The sequence below is a fragment of the Danio aesculapii genome, chromosome 13, assembly GCF_903798145.1.
Source record: "Danio aesculapii chromosome 13, fDanAes4.1, whole genome shotgun sequence".
Taxonomy (NCBI): domain Eukaryota; kingdom Metazoa; phylum Chordata; class Actinopteri; order Cypriniformes; family Danionidae; genus Danio; species Danio aesculapii.
Window position 1 is genome coordinate 27,307,919 of NC_079447.1, and position 8,357 is coordinate 27,316,275.

The window sequence follows — 8,357 nt, forward strand, 5'->3', positions numbered from 1 at the left end:
TGCTCTTAAGTTTTATTCCCAACAATTTACTGGCTGTTGTTACCACCTTCCCCAGTGACCTCTTTTGGGCCTCAGAAGCATTTCCATACCAACAGATCACACAAGATGTTGTAATAGTTTCAATAAAAGCACTATAAAACATGATTAACAATGTGTTGTTAACATTAAAAGACAATAGTTTCTTTGAGAAGTACATTCTCTGTTGAAGCCTTTTCCTTGTACATACATCCCACTTAAGTTTATTCTCCAACATCACACCCAAATATTTATAATTTGTTACTAACTGAATTTGCTCCCCATTTATTAACGTGGGATGAGTTTAGCTCTTGTCATATTCTTTAGATTTCTGACTAACAGCCAAAACATATACACTTTAAACTCAGTATCATCTTCTCATTACTTTTCAGTGAAAAGGGATTCCTGAGTGTGTTGTGCATCCACGTTAAAATGATACATGTTTGGTCAAAGCATTTCTGCCCTGGAACAAAGCCAGGGCAAAAAAACAACAGAGCCAAACTTCTCAGTTCCAGTCAAGCTCCTCCCCCATGCACTGTCTCACACACACAGAAATGAAGGCACGTCTGGTTGCGTGATGGGAAATCGATGACACGCCTTATAGAACTGCCTTTCTAGCAGGAGAATGAGGAAGTTCTGAAGGAAAGATCACATTACTGGTTTAATAATGTCCTGGTTGTTTGTAAAGTGATTGAATGAAAGCTTCAGTACCAAAGGTTGCATTCTGGCAAAAAAAAAAAAAGTGAGTAAACCCAATGCTTATGAAGCGATTAGCTGACTTTACTTATAAAAGAGAGTAAAGCCATTGCTTTTAAAACAATTGGCTGACTTAGCTTTAAAAAGTGAGTAAAGCCATTGCTTTTTAATCAATTAGCTGACTTAACTTAAAGGGCACCTCTTTTACCCCTTTTACAAGATCTAAGATAAGCCTTTGGTGTCTCCAGAATGCGTCTGTGAAGTTTTAGCTCAAAATACTGATCAAATAATTTATTATAGTGTCCAAAATCTGCCCATTTTTGTGTCTGAGTACAGTGTAGTGTTTTTGTAGCCTGTGGCTTTAAATGCAAATGAGCTGCTTCTCCCCGCCCACTGCTCCCACGTGCGTGTCTGCTCTCATCATGCATTAGGTCAGATAAACAGCACAGTGACAGAGACAGACACGGATGAAAAAAAAGAAATAAATTTGTTGCCTTAAAATTATTAAGTAAATAGACTATGTGCATAATTATATAAATGAAGTCAACTTAACAGTTCCAAGTTACTAAAGGCTTACTCACTTATTTCACAAGTCAACTTGTCGTTTTTAAGGCAACATCTTTACTCACTTTTTAAAGTAAAGTAAATAATTCATTTTTGCATTGCTGGAGGTTTGATTAAAAATAAAGATAAAATAATAAAAGATGAAAGCTTATGATAAATGATTAAATGTAAAATAATGTTATATAATTTACACCCCCCCCCCCCCTTAAATACTAAAAGCGGACTCAAAAGTTGCAATAGGGAACTAAACTGTTAGTTGACATTGCTAACTGCTAACTGTTGCTAAACATTGAATAAAAATATGAAACTTGTTGTCTGCATCAAGCTAAATTTGCAAATATGTGTCATTATTAACCCTCATTAGAGTACAAGTATTAATAAACTGCCAGTTTAGGGAAGAACAAGAATAAATGGATGTATATGCATAATTACTTTTAATCCGCAGAATGCCTAACCCACAAAACAAATGCTATATTACAGGAAAAAAAGAAGATATTTTGAAGAAAAATGAAAACGATGATTTACTAAACAATGGTAATCAATTAAACAATGGTTACCGTTTTCAGCATTCTTCACTCCAAAAAAATCCAATTCCTGTTCAAACTACTTATTTAAAATGAGCGGAAAAAATACAATTTTTGAGTGTTTTGGGGGGCAACTTAATTATTTTATGTTCAATCCACTTTAATTAGTAAAAACTAACAATTCATTCATTCATTTTCAGCTTAATCCCTTTATTAATCTGGAGTCGACACAGCGGAATGAACTGCCAACTTATTAGCACTTGTTTCACACAGCGGATGCCCTTCTAGCTGCAACCCATCACTGTGAAACCTCCATACACACTCATTCACAATCATACACTACGGACAATTTAGCTTACCCAATTCACCTATAACACATGTTTTTGGGGGAAACCGGAGCACCCGGAAACCCACGCAAACACAGGCAGAATATGCAAACTCCACACAGAAACGCAAACTGACCCAGCCGAGGCTCGAACCAGCGACCTTCTTGCTGTGAGGCGTTTGTTCTACCCACTGCGCCACCATGACACCTGATAAAAAAACAAAACACACCTCTTTAAAAGCATTCATCTAAAAGTTGTATCTACTACAACTCTAAGCAAATGTTCAAAATTCACTTTCACCCAAGCAAATCTGCAAACTCAAGGGTACTCATTAAGCAATTTTGCTTGGAGAAAAAGAGGCATAACTGTCCTGAAGGCCTGCCTAATTACATATTGCCTGTGTGTTTGCTTACCTCATGCACAATGAATCTCAGATTTCAGCACACAGGGAAAATCCCTATAAGTTGCAAGAGAAACACTGTCTGCTTGCAAATTATCTGCCTCTGATTAATACAAACTGAGCCTTTCTTAGAGTCAGTGCATTTCCTTTTCATTTAGCAGCACACCTCAAACACACCGAATGGATAACACGGCAAAATCACATTGCAGACTGCTTGTTTACATACCACAAGGTATTATCATTGTATTCTTGACGTAATTAGGATACATGATTGGGACATTTTTTGTGCTGTGTGCTTCTGTAAGTGATTGACACTGAGATAATTTTGCCCAAGGCAAAGTTAAAAGGTTTCAAGACATTTTTTTTTCTTTTAACATGTAACAACTTTTAAACCATTTTATTCAGATAAATTATTAAAATCATTTAATAAGATAAATAACTTATAATAATGTGCATAAAAATGAATGTTCAAATATAATTAATTAATAATCTTAAATTAATATAATTCATTCATTCATTTTCTTTTCGAATTAGTCCCTTTATTAATCTGGAAGGAACTACCGATTTATCCAGCAAATGTTGTACACAGTGGAAGCCCTTTCAGCTGCAACCCATCACTAAGAAACATCCATACACTCCCATTCACACTCATACACTCCAGCCAATTGAGCTTACCCAATTAACCTATAGCGCATGTCTTTGGATTGTGGGGGAAACTGGAGCACCCAGAGGAAACCCACGCGAACACAGGGAGAACATGAAACTCCACACAGAAATGTTAACTGACCCAGCCGAGGCTCAAATCAGTGACCTTTTTGCTGTGAGGCGAATGTGCTACCCACTGCGCTACCGTGACACCTAATATAATTCAGATAATTATATATTTTTTATTAATGAATATTAAGATCTGAAAGAAAATATAGCAATTTAATTAATTAATTAATTTTAATCAGCTAATTATAATCATTTACGATATATTAAAAAGTATTGAAATATTAAATTATAAAGTATTAGTGTAAAATACACTTAGTGTAATGATTTCAATACATTCATTTAATAAACAAAATCAATAAATACATTTTTAGCATGTTTAATGTTGCATTTGTAGCTCATTATGCTTTTTTAACAAAGGCTCATTTAACTTTTAAACAATTAACACAAACATTTGTTTTAATTCTAATTTTGATTTCAATTTAATTACAATTTTAATTTAAATGAAGTTTAAATGGGTGACGCAGTGGCGCAGTAGGTAGTGCTGTCGCCTCACAGCAAGAAGGTTGCTGGTTCAAGCCTTGGCTGGGTCAGTTGGGGTTTCTGTGTTAAGTTTGCATGCTCCGTTTCCCCCACAGTCCAAAGGTGAATTGGGAAGGTTAAATTGTCCACAGTGTATGAGTGTGAGTGAGTGTGTGTGGTTGTTTCCCAGAGATGGGTTGTGGCTGGAAGGGCATCCGCTGCATAAAACGTGTACTGGATAAGTTGGCAGTTCATTCTGCTGTGGTGACCCCGGGTTAAAAAAGGGACTAAGCTAAAAAAGAAAATGAATGAAGTTTAAATGAAATTTGTAATAAATATTAGTTTTTTCATCTGTTTATTTAACATTTAAAAATATCTAAAAATTGCACAACATTAATCTTAACAGAAGTAATAAGATAAAAAAGTAATTAATATGTTATATTAATACAAACTGTAATTACATAATTATTTTAATATGTAATAATAATTATTATTATTATTATTATTATCATCATCATTATCGTTATCATTATTATCATTATATACAGTTATTAAATTAATATTACTGTGCCATACATAGTGCCGTAATTTATTGTAATGGTAGTGACAATTTAAGGAGCTATTGTGAAATATATCTATGAAGCAAAATAATAATCCATATTTGTAAATACATTATAATCTAAGCCAAACCATGATCCAATATATCCATTATTCTCTTTTTTTTTTTTTTTTTGGTTGACAATAACTCCGCCCACACATCAACCTGTGTTGGCTCTCAGAACAGCACCTGCTCTCTGCTGGTCAAGCCCAACTGCGTCAACCGAACTGTGTGGGTGTAGTGTGGGGGTGGGGCGGAGGCTGATCGATCGAGGTGTTAAACCAGCTCTAAATGTCACTGCTGGCCCCCCGCTCAACAAAACCGTAGCCCCTAAGTCGCATACACGTAGACAGTGACGTCTTTCAACAACAGCTTCTCGAGCTCCACATGTCATTATTTAACTCTTACATCCCACGCATTGACATGGAGAGACATCTCTCGAACTACGCTTATGACACATTTGAGGGGACCCTCACGGGGCAAAGGGGCCCCCTGGCTTCACCACAACATTGAAAACTACAGAGTGTACTTACACCGAGCTGAACTAATTTCAGGTCACATGTTGAACTTCTGCTTTTCAAAAGTCAAAGAGGAACAAAATTAATACGCGACTTTAAAAAGAACAGCCTATATAGGGAACTCGGAGACTCTGTATTTGTTCTCTCATGCAAACAGTTTGTTTCTAAGACATCGTGAAATGTAGGAAAGTCAAATAAACAGACTTTAGTTGTGTTTTGATCTGCTTCAGTCGTGAACGCGCATGAGTGTTTGTGGTTCGGTCTGTCATCATGGAAAAGTAAGTGGAAACGAAAACACTTACATTTCAAAACCGAGCGTATAAAGGGTGTGGATGACCTCTGTTGGCCGTTTGTTTACATCACATCTGATTTATACAGGTTTTATCTCTCTGTATCAATAGTATGGCTCCACGTACACGGTGGCGCCGCTAACAGGTTATTTCAGTGTTAGCAGGCTGAGTGAAATATAGGCTTCAGGCCCGTAGCCAACCTGATGTAAGGGGTGGTTCTTTTTTTCTCAAAATGTTGACATTTTTGCAGTTATTCGGTTCATTTTCTATTAATTTATGAGATTTAAGTACGCCATTTCTAGTGACATTTGAAGCAAGCTGAATTAGCTTGTCAGATAGTCATCACACTTTGTGGCAAAATATTTCCTAAAGATTTAGAATTAAAAAATGAATAAATACTTATTTTTAAAATACAAATTTATTACATCTTATATCATTATTTACCACTGCGCCACCATACAGCCCCCATTCATTTCATGTGTCATAGAATCAAAGTGTGGTGTGTTTAAATCTTTAAATGTGTTCTGATGTCTTTACATATGTGTTTAAATCTTTAAATGGTGTGTTTACATTCTTCAAGCTTTCTTAAACAACCAAGGAAGTCTGCGAATAACTTTTTTTTTTTTTTTTTTTTTTTGGTACAAGCTGTGAGATTAGAAAATTAGAAATATACCAAACATTGTATCCTCTTGATTCTTTATTGCTGTTTTGCACCAATATGTTGCACTATTGACATTCATTTTATTTGTACAAATTACTTGTTTGTTCTACTAGTATTTTAGGCCTGCTTTATTTTATATTGCACAACTTCTAATTGCAGAAGGGTGTCGAACAGGGTGGAGTAGTGGAACTGAGTAACATAGGCCCTTGGCAATGGGGCCTAAATATGTTAATGCTATTATATTCATATAGTGCTTTGTTAATATTTTCTTTTTAACTCTCTGAAAATAGACAGTGAAAATTAATCTTGGGTGTTTAATGAGGTGTTCTGCTGGTGGGAGCACACCCCACACATTGGTTGTGTGACAAGGGCCTAGCATTTGGTGCTACTTCCCTGAATGCAGAGAAACACAAATATGAGTCTTTTTCGTGAATGGACAGACATTTCACTGATTGTGATGATGCATTTTCACAAAAGAAAAACTTTACAAAGATAAAAAATGTTTTTTAAACAAAACTAATGCATTTATATCACCGTTATCTTATTTTTAAAAGTTTAAATGATAAAAAAAACTAGTCAACACTGGTGTGACTGAACTTCTATTTCTAATTAATTTTATTATTGGTGTAGATTAGTTATAGATGTGTGGGTGTTATCATAGACTGTGCTTATGTGTTTCCTCAATAACAAACTCTGTAAAATTCCCAGTTTTTTGTGTTCGTTAAACTGCAGATACAGTAGCGACTACTGCTGAGTTACAGTTTAATTTCTGAGGGTGACTGATAATTTGACATCTATGACTTTTATAAATGCCACTTAAAGTGGACCTATTATGTAAAAATAATTGCATAAGGGGTTTAAACACAGGTGTGTGAAAACAGGGTGTGAATACAGCCTCTCCTCCATTAGCATAAACAGCCCTGAGTGAGAAGCAGCTGTCCGCCATTAGGGTTTGAAGATAATGTCAGCGATTAAGAGGAATAAAGGTCCAAAACCTGTCACTGGGATGGTACCTTTTCAAAAGGTACATTTATTTTACCTTACAGGTGCACTTTGATACCTTAAAGGAATGTTTTTGTTCTATGAGGTACATGTTTGTACTTTTTAGGTATAAATATGTAACTTCAAGTTACAAATGTGGACCTGATATGCATACCTTTTTAAAAGATACCGCCTGAGTGACAGCTTCTGTACCTTAACTTCTGAGAGTGTAAATGTGGAGTTTATGGATGCTCAATGAACCCTGTAGTCTCCTTAGGCTTATAGCCTTCTTCTGAGCCAACTTCAGTTCACATTTTCAGTTTTTCATGCTGAGCACAATCTTATTAGAATTTAAAGTCTTTTGATCAAAGTTAATAAGTTATATGATTATTTTTGTGGTATTTTGAGCTGATACTCCACATACCCACTGTTGGGACATCAGAAATTTATTTTACATCTTGTAAAAAGGGGCATAATAGGTCCCCTTTAATGCATCTTTCTGAAATATTTCCATAGGACTGCAACAGTGGCCCTTTTCTTTCACTGTAAAGCAAATGCAATAATTATATAAATGTTTTCTGTACATGTTGCAAAAAGGTCTATAAATTAAATTGAAATGAAGGAACACATTGTCAGAAATCAGACCACGCCTCACTTTTGGAGAGCTACTAGTTTAGTTATAATATAAAACATTTAAAGAAAGATGCATTACAAGTAGGTGTGCTGAAGCAGAATTAACCTCCACAGGAAGGGTGTTACCCCGACAGAACTGTACAATCTTACAGTAGGTCTTAGGTTCAGAGTACAGTGTTCTGAATGAGATCTTGTCTGAAATCACCATAGTTACTAGACAGATAAGATGCCCTTGGGTCTGCATTAGTCACAGACCCATCCTGAATCAGAATCTTATCTGTTCTATTCAAATTTTACTTTTGAAAAAATAAGTAATCAAGCGTCACAGTGTAATCTTTTCCGTAAGAATGAATGAAAACTGTTTGTGCATAAATCAAGTGCAATTTGCAATTTCATTTAATATTTTAAGAAAACAGCACTATTCCTTAAAATATAGTTTAAATTTTATGGGATAGTTCACTCAAAAATGAAAATTACCTTATCATTTACTCTCCCTTGTGTGGTTTTAAGCCTTAATGAGATCATTTCTTCTGCTAAACATAAAAGAAGATATTTTGAAATAAAAAAAGTTGGTTATGCTTATCATTGACGTCCATAATATAGGGGAAAATGACTATGGAAGTCAATGGTACCATCAACCAGCATTCTTCAAAATGAACTATTTTGTGTTTGCAGATGAAACAAATTCAAATAGGTTATGAACAAGTGAAATATGTGTAAATGATGACAGATATTTCATTTTTGAGGTGGACTATCCCTTTGAAAGTACACACAATAAGAACATTTAAAATATTACTGTTTTCTGAGACATTCCCTTTTGATTAAAAAGGCAATCATCAAATATGTCTAGGTTAATTATTTTTCAATTTGTGCAGGGTTTTTTAAGTGTCATATTTGAACATCTTGTATTTTTGCTTT